Below are 9,544 nucleotides of genomic sequence, written 5' to 3'. Positions count from 1 at the left end.
CCATCTCCCTCTTCTCATCAAACCTCCACACTCTGAAGCTGCTCTCGGTGCTGGCCACACAGAGGGTCTGAATTGAAATGTTCTGAACAAAGGGACTAGCTGAGCCCAGAAACAGCAGAGACCAGTTCAAGCTAGTTTCCATAACTAACTTTTTCAGCTGCTGCTTCTATGTCCTTATCCCTGAATTAGATTTAAAAGTTAAGCAATACTTGCAGTTAAATGTTAAACACAAATGCAAACAATATTAGATTTTTGGAAGATACTTAAAATTTCCCTCTTCTCACCAAACTTCCCCACTTTGTCCGAAGTCACACTCAGTGCAAACCCAAGGAGTTGACTTTAACCTAATTCATAAAGAGAATAATTGCTTGCTGCTGGTCTGAAATTCACTCAAAGCTAAAGCTCAGACCAAGCAGATTGTTCCAACATATTCTTCTTCGTAGGCAGTCTCCGAGGATCAGGGATTGCTTCCACTCTGGTTCGGGGGGTTCGGAGATGGCCGATCACTCCAATGTACAATCTGCAGATACTGTTACACACGGGGCAGGTTGAAGAGTTGAGTGATTGGATTGTTTGGAAGTTTATGCACTCACTCCAATGCCTTGACATTGCCTCTGTATGTTCCCGATAAAGTCTTTTGATGTGCTCAGTACCTTCCCAAATGACCCTTCTCCATCTGGTCAGTCATAAGCCCATAGCTCCCATAAGTCAGCAGGGATGTTTGACTTCTTCAGGGATGATTAGAGGTCCCACCACAATAACATTATTAACACCACACCGCTATACACTCCCTTAATGTGAAAGTAATTTAATTACTAACATTGCTTAGAAATGTGCATACTCCAAACAGCTGCCTGGCAAAAGCATTGAAACTAAATAATCTGTCACAAGATGAGGGCGTCATTGGCTAGGCCAGCAGTTGTTGCCGATTCCTAATTGCCCTTGAGACAATGGTGGTGAGCTGCCTTCTTGAACCACTGCAATCCATGTGGTGTAGGTACACCCACACGGTGCTGTTAGTGAGCGAGTTCCAGGATTTTCACCCAGTGATAGTGAACAAATGGCAAGATATTTCTAACTCAGGGTGGTGAGTGGCTTGGAGGATAACTTGCAGATGCTGGTGCTCCCAGGTGTCTGCAATCCTTTGTCCTTCTAGGTAGAAGATATTGCAGGTTTGGAAGATGTTGTTAATGGAGCCTTGGTGAACTGTTGTAGTGCATCGGGTAGATGGTACACACTGCTGCCACTATATGTTGCAGGTGGAGAGAATGAATGTTAAAGGTGGTAGATGGGTTCCAAACAAGTGGGTTTATCTTGGATGGTGCTGAGCTTCTTGTTGGAGCTGCACTCTCCAGGCAAGTAAAGAGTGTTGCATCACACTTCTGACTTGTATCTTGTAAATGATGGATAGGCTTTATAGGCTTTAAAGCTGATAGGCTTTAGGGAGTCAGGAGATGAGTTACCAGCCACAGAATTTTCAGCATCTGGTCTGCTTTTGTAGTATAAGTGATATTAACTAACATTGAAATAACTGTGCAGAAAGGCAAGAGCTTTAATACAATTTACAAACATTGAACACACTTCATGTGTTAGTGGGGTTTGGGTAGGGATGGGGAGGTATCAGGGATTGGCACCACTGGACAGAAATAATCAAATATCATTGGGAGAAACTTACTGTCTCATTCCTGCTCCTCATCTAGATGATTCTGAAAGGGATCTCCCACTTGGCAACCCAAGTCCATCTATTTCGGTCCTTCATATGCAGGGCAGAGTCCTACAATGTGCATCAGAGACAACTCGGTGGAGTTAGAAATTATTTAGGGGGGCTAAGAGCAGCAAGAATGTTCCTCTGGGTTCCACAGGTATAAGGTGGGCCTCTTCCCCTTGTACCTCATTTGAAATCAGCTGGGTTGGCCGATATTGCACCAGCTCAGAGTTTGGGTTCTGCAATGGAAGTCCAGTTTGGTGGCATAATATTGAGACATAATATTCAAATTGGACCTTGCAAGAGGCAAGAGCTTGGCCTGCTCCACTGGTCAGTGTGTGGATAATTAAAATCCTCCCCTAATTGTACACAACTGAACCAGTTTGGTCAACATATCCACTTTTCACTTCCACACAGTACAGAGGTGTTTACATCATGTTATAGACCAGCTGTAGAGTTGCACAAAATGTGTGCTGTAATCGTAAGAGAACTGATATCAATTTAGTTTTTAGATATTGAGTATTAAGAGGTTGTCTCACCAGGTGTGGGTTTCACACCGGCTTCAGTATGCTTCAAAACATCGTTAAACAAAGCCCCTCATTGATGTAGAATGAAACGAAACTGGGGACAAGGACAGCTTTCAGATAGGTAGAGTGGGTGCTGCTGGAGAAAGACTGAGCATGTGCATATGGCAGCACAAAGCAATGAGTGTGGATCTCAGTCCTGTCGCGTGGATCAGAGCTCTGACAAAGAGTCATTCAGACTCAAAATGTTAGCTCTGTTCTCTCTCCACAGATGCTGTCAGACCTGCTGAGATTTTCCAGCGTTTTCTGTTTTTGCCCCTAATTGATGCTCTGGTTTGATGGTTGGAAAGAATAGGTTAGATCTTAATTTTGAGCGATTATGTACTATGGATGGCAGAGCATTTTAGATATAAATTGCCGATTTGTTAATACCCTTTGCATGTTTTACACAAAACCAGGATCTACCCCAATGATCTCCTTGGTGAGCCTCCTGCCATCATTATACTTCTAGCCACCTATATGCCAGCTTCATTTATGTTAATTTTACTCAGTCAATTAATTAGTTCTGGTCGACTCATGTCTGTGAGTTAGCTTCCTGTGTCTACACTGCTACATCTGGCATCCTTATCCCAGCCATGAACGTAGGAGACAAAGATTTAATTTTATTCCATTATTTGCTTTTCACACCACCACCTTACACTGAATTGGAATATTCATGGTAAGTAGTCTCACAACACTAGGTGAAAGTCCAACAGGTTTATTTGGTAGCACGAGCTTTCGGAGCATTGCCTGACTCACCTGATGAAGGGGCAACGCTCCGAAAGCTCGTGCTACCAAATAAACCTGTTGGACTTTCACCTGGTATTGTGAGGCTATCTACTGTGCCTACCCAAGTCCAACGCCGGCAACTCAACATCATGGAATATTCATGGTAACAGCTCGACAGTAAGAGGCCGCAGTTCCTGCCCAAAAATGATAAAACTGTCCTTCTCACCTTCCAGTCTAAATATCCACCCCTAGGATTGACTTGGATATTACAAGAATAAATTCAAAATCTAGAGTCTCCAATTAACTGTAGAAGCTAGTTAGTATGGTAGCTGTTTGTACGACAAGCACACTTTATATTCTGTGTGTGTTCACCTATCTTTTAGTGAGTCAAAATATGGATTCAAAATATTTGCCTATAGAGGATCATCTTACAAATAACAATATAAAAAAATCACTTGTGCTTTACCACCAACATATACTTATGCTTTACCATCAAAATATACCTGCAGACATGTTGAAGAGCTCCCAAGTGACCTTTCGGTATTTCACGATGAGTGCTCCTGTATTGCTGCACTGCAGAGTTAAGCCACAAATGATCACTAAGCATTGCATTAGACATGAAGTCCTATGAACTGAGCAGTGCATTGCACAAGGGAGCCTCATGAAATCAGTGCATCATTTTAAAAACCCACTCCAGATTCAGCTGTTAAAAATTCATCATTATTTAATATGTATTTTTTGAAAGTTGTCAGTGGAATAGCTGAAATTATGCATTATTTTCATTGTTGAATCTGCTTAACTTTGATTTCAGAATTTATTTCATGTGTGTGTATCAAAGGGTATGACTTTCTTCTTATCTGCCTTTTCAGAATATCTAAATACTCTATTACTGAAAGTATAGGGTGTTCACTTTCTTTTACACTGAATGCCTGGAGGCAGAGTTTGACCTTGAGAATAAACTGAGAAAACAACACCAAGGAAACCTTGACTGAATATTATTGACTGTCCCTTGTGGTAGTTCCTTGATATAAGTAACATAATGTGGTGTTGATATTATGATACCAGTATGTAACATAATTAATAATATCAGTCTGATACCTGTCACTTGTGCTGGATTGGTGCTGGTGAATGCTGTGCTGGCAACTGTCAAACATGCTCAAGTGAACAAAACCCTTTTTAAGATGTAATTATTTGCTTTGTTTAGAATTACATTTTTTCTGGTTTGAACAATGTTTAGTTTTGTCATGATTAAATTGCTCTGCCTTGACATATGAACTGTACTTCTCAGCTCTAACTCTCCTCTGTCTCACACTGCAGCTGGTCAGACACTTGAGGGGCAGAATTTCCTGGGCCCACTTGAAGTAGGAAGCAAGGTGGGAGGGGAGAACTTAATTGTGCAGAGGTCAAAGTTCAAATTTCTGATGGTAGCATAGACCTGTGGTTTAAAGATAAAATAATGTTTCAGGCATCACGACCTTCCTGACGCTGATGCTTGATAAACTCTTTTGCATTCATTAGCATGTCACACATCGTGTTGGCATTGCATTCACTATCGCAATTTTGCTCGTGATAAGCGAGAAAAATGTTCCTTCAGACCTTGTGAAAGAGATGGACACCAGGCGAGGTAGTCTTCTTTCTGGACATTCCAGTCAGAGGTGGATTTACAGTTTTGGGGCCCCCTGCTCACCTTCATTTCTGGGCCATCTCCCACAACCTCACGTCCCTCCATACTCCACCCACCCTCATCTCAGAATGCAAAGAGGGAAGCTATGAAATTACACAAATTGATCACTGCTTTTTAACTTGTACAAACACGTCTGTATGAATAATTGCTGAAGTGAATCCAAGCTTACTGCTTGTCAGAATGACGGTAAAGATGGTCAGTAAAGTGATGTGCAAGTCTTGAGGCGAACAAACTTATGGATGAGCAATGAGATGGCAAAATCAGCCGATGACATCACTGCAACACAGGCCAGTGCAGGACAGAATGAGCCAGTCCAGAGTAGGACCAAATACCCCAATCAACAAGGAACGTGTGCTGCCATTCAGTATATTTCAGAGTCTCACTCAGTTTCAAAAATAAAAGTTAATTTTCTTACTTTCACAAAATCAAAGATTATTACTATAAATTCACTAGAATGGAGTGTCCACTGAGTACAAGACCAATACCTGTGGCTTTGTCTGGCAAGATTCCGTTCTTTGTCCTAAAAGAGACTTTTTGTAGGCCAATCTTGAGAGTGATGGTGGTTAGAAGTACCAGCATGTGACCAGCTAAAGCCATTGTATCAGACCAGCAATGGTCCATTTTGAAAAACAGAATTTAAACACAAGAACATGGAAGAGGTATAGATTTTTAAGATTTTCTTGCTTCATCCCTTGTTGGCATAGCAATTTAGATAGATTTTCTTCTACAAAATTATCAATTACATTTTTTGTATGTAAAATCTTGTATAGCAACACTTTCAATAGTCAATATCATTGAACTTATCAAATGTTCCTGACCTATCATACTTTGCAAACATTTTTAAACTCTTTTCAATAAGAAATAAGAAAAAGAACATTCACTGGAAGCATTTGCGACAGGTATTAAAAATATTTTCAGAATGGTTTCCACATTTGGAAAGGTTACCTTCAACCCATCATGTACAAGTCTGTACAAATCAGCTGGTGATCTTGAAGCATAGAGTTCATCATTATTGAGGGAATGAATGAATTTTTACTTCATCTTCAAAAGGATTTGTGTTTATGTCCTCCTGGAAGAACAAAGAACAAAGAAAAAACAAAGAAAACTACAGTACAGGAACAGGTCCTTCGGCTCTCCAAGCCTGTGTTGATCATGATGCCTGCCTAAACTAAAACTTATGGAGCCCATATCCTTCCATTCCCATCCTATTCATGTATTTGTCTAGTTGCCTCTTAAATGCCACTATCATACCTGCTCCCACCACCTCCCAAGACAGCGTATTCCAGACATTCACCACCCTCTATGTAAAAGACTTGTCTCGCACATCTCCTCTAAACTTTTCCCAATGCACCTTAAATCTATGTCCCCGAGTACTTGACTTTTCTACCCTAGGAAAGAGCATCTGACTATCCACTTGCCCATGCCACTCATAATCTTGCAGACCTCTATCAGGTCACCCCTCAACCTCCGTCGTTCCAGTGAGAACAAACCAAGTTTATCCAACCTTTCCTCATAGCTAGTACTCTCCAAACTAGGCAACATCCTGGTAAACCTCTTCTCTACCCTCTCCAAAGCATCCACATCATTCTGGTAGTGTGGCGACCAGAATTGTACACAATATTCTAAATGAAGCCTAACTAAGGTTCCGTACAGCTGCAGAATGACCTGCCAATTTTTATACTCAATGCCCTGACCGATAAAGGCAAACATGCCGTATGCTTTCTTGACTACCTTATCCACCTGCGTTGTCACTTTCAGTGATCGGTGGACATGTACGACCAGATCTCTCTGCTTGTCAATACTTCTAAGGGTTCTACCATTTACAGTATAATTCCTACATGCATTGGACCTTCCAAAATGCGTTATCTCACACTTGTCCAGATTAAACTCCATCTGCCATTTCTCATAGAACTCAATTTCTTACTGCTGTGGCTTTTAGCATTTTTATCTAAACTTCTGTCAAAAAGCATTCATAATAAATCAACAGTTTTCTTCAAAGATTCACCTCTACTCTGCAATTATACCATTATTGTGGAACAAGTAACATTGACAACTTCAATGATGATTTTCACTTTCCCTTTTAAAATGATTTTATTGTCTCTATTTCATTGAAAAATAACTTTCTGCATTTTGTACGCTTCTCATCATCAGGGGGACCTACATTTTTTGTTAAAGTTGGTGCTTCTGCTTCCACTGACAAAACTTTTAACTGAGATTAACAGTTGTGCAGCATTCAATAAAGTTGTATCAACATTTTGCAGAGATTTGCTGACAGCATTAATTCTTTGAAGTAAACAGTTCCACAAAAGAGTAAAAATAATATCAACTTTTCAAACTTCCCTGCTGAGGATTTTGCTTCAGTTTTCACACATGGTTTTTCTGAATTTGATGCAGCTATGTATGATAAGATTTCCTTAATATCAGCAAAGTCTATTTTCAAAGCCAAAACAGCATCTGCACGAACAGATCACGTGGTGTCACTAATTTGTTTGACTGTCAAATGTTTTCCATTTGCCTGCTCGAAGTATGATTGCAACATATTCCATTGATGCGTGGAAACCAAAAGAAAGACATACGTATTTTGAACAAGGGCAAAAAACTGTACTGCTGCCTCACAGGATCCAGCTGCTGTATTTGCAGATTAAATTCAAGGAGTGATTGGAACATGGGATGAATAATGTACAGGGGCTTGCATTGTCCAGCCTTGCTTGTTGATCTGAATATTTTCCTGCCATATTGGCAGCATTATCAAAGCTCTGCGCATGACAATTTTTGATGTCCAAATCTAAATTTACAATGCTTTCCAAAACAGTTGTCTCCAGGCATACAAAAGTGTGGAGACTTTAGTTAGACAAAACAAAAATCGCTCTGCAACTTCATCATCGCTGGTCACATATCTTAAAATCAATGTTAATTGGTCCACATGGCTCTCATCTGGTTTTGATTCAACTATTCTCGAATAATATTTGACATCTTTAACCACATTAGTGAATTGGTTTCTGAGCCGCTCTGCCATTATAATGAAGAAGTCATCATAGGTTCTGTGCGTTAAAAAGTTGGTCTTCCCTGGGCTACAATATTGATAGCCTTTCACATGCTAAAATTTTTCAAAAATGGTCAAATTCACTGAGATAGTCAAGGCTGGCTAAATAATTACCTCTTCAGCTTGGCACCGATGACTCATCATGTCCTCTTAAAGGAAGTCCAAGGAAGACAGCAGTTTGACTGTGGCAACAACACACTCAGCAGGGGGCGGCACAGTCGTTAGCACTGCTGCTTCACAGCGCCAGGGACCCGAGTTTGATTCTCGGCTTGGGTCACTATCTGTGTGAAGTTTGCACATTCTCCCTGTGCCTGCGTGGATTTCCTCCGGGTGCTCCAGTTTCCTCCAGTCCAAAGATGTGCAGGGTGGGTGGATTGGCCATGTTAAATTGCCCCTTAGTGTCAGGAGGACTAGCTAGGGTAAATGTAAATAAGGTTATGGGGATAGAGCCTGGCTGGGATTGTGGTCAGTGCAGACTTGATGGAGTCCTTCTGCACTGTAGGATTCTATGATTTCTCCAGTAAGAACACTCCTTTTCAAACTGAGCTGATAATGCAGAATCAATTCTTCTCGATGATTTAGATCTTTGAATGAATGCATATATAGCCTTAATATGTCTTTTGGAAGTTTCATGATCAACAAAATCTCTTCCAACATTTCTTCAGAGTACCCCTCAACGAATGCTTGTTTCCCTTCACTCGGGTTAAGGAATCATTTGCAAACATAACAGTGAACTGCCTTAGATGTTTCTGAAATGATCAACCGATTTTTAAATTTCCATCATCCCATTTCTCTTCACCCTCAGAAAATGGGACTCAAAGACTTCCAACCTGCTTTCAGCCTCCAACCTCAACTCTTTTCTCAAATTTTCCATATTACCTATGTGCTCTGGTTTATCTAGTACAAAATAGTCTACCATACCCAATGGAGCAGATTTTGGCCAAAAGGCAATGTCTTCAAGGGAGGGTTCGTCCCTCACTTTAACAGAAGAATCAGCAATACCTTGTGGTTCCATTGTCATTTCAGAGTCCACTTCTTCTTCAATATTTTCAGACATTGTGGTATCTCTGGAAATCAGCAAGTCTAAGTCATCAGATAATTCACCCATACTTTTGGATAAGGATGAATGTGCAGTTTGTGCACTGTTCAATACTTGGAACTTTTTAAAGTAAAATGACAAGCTGTCTTTTTGCTGAACTTTGTCCTCTTGCCTGGCCTTCAGTTCCTGTGTTTTTGACTGCCAGATTGATAGTGTCGCTTCATATTGCTGCAGAAACTGATCTTGATTTTGGGCAACTAATAAATTGTCTGAAAGAGCAGGTGTTTGCACAGTCGATCAAACGTTTTTATTAGATTCAAATCTGCAAAAATTAGATTAATCTCTTAACTATGAAGCTGTGATTCTGGTCCTGGATTTCAAACAACATTCACTCTGCTCTCCTTCTGCCCATTCTGCCTCACAATCTTATCTTCCCCATGGACCCCAACCCATCACTAACTCTCCAGATTGCAACCCAGGGCCTCACACACTCTCCCTCCTCGGCAGCTTAATCCCTTGTCGTGTAACCGGCTGCCGCACCTCTCCCTTACCTCTTGCCATGACCTCACCAAGTTAACCATTCGCTACCAGTTTTCCCACTATTTCAGACTCACCAGAGCCTGATTTGACTCTACATTTGCTGCTGATAGGCTCAATTGTATTTGTTTGAGCCGATTAGCAAATGCAGAATAATCAGTCTCCAATTGGATACCCAGTTCACCGGCCTGGCATGGGGCCCCCTCATTGGTTGGTGCTCTGTGCCTAGGTATGGTGCGTTTTA

Source organism: Mustelus asterias, chromosome 18 (genome assembly GCF_964213995.1).
Source record: "Mustelus asterias chromosome 18, sMusAst1.hap1.1, whole genome shotgun sequence".
NCBI lineage: Eukaryota > Metazoa > Chordata > Chondrichthyes > Carcharhiniformes > Triakidae > Mustelus > Mustelus asterias.
This window is presented reverse-complemented; position numbering follows the sequence as displayed.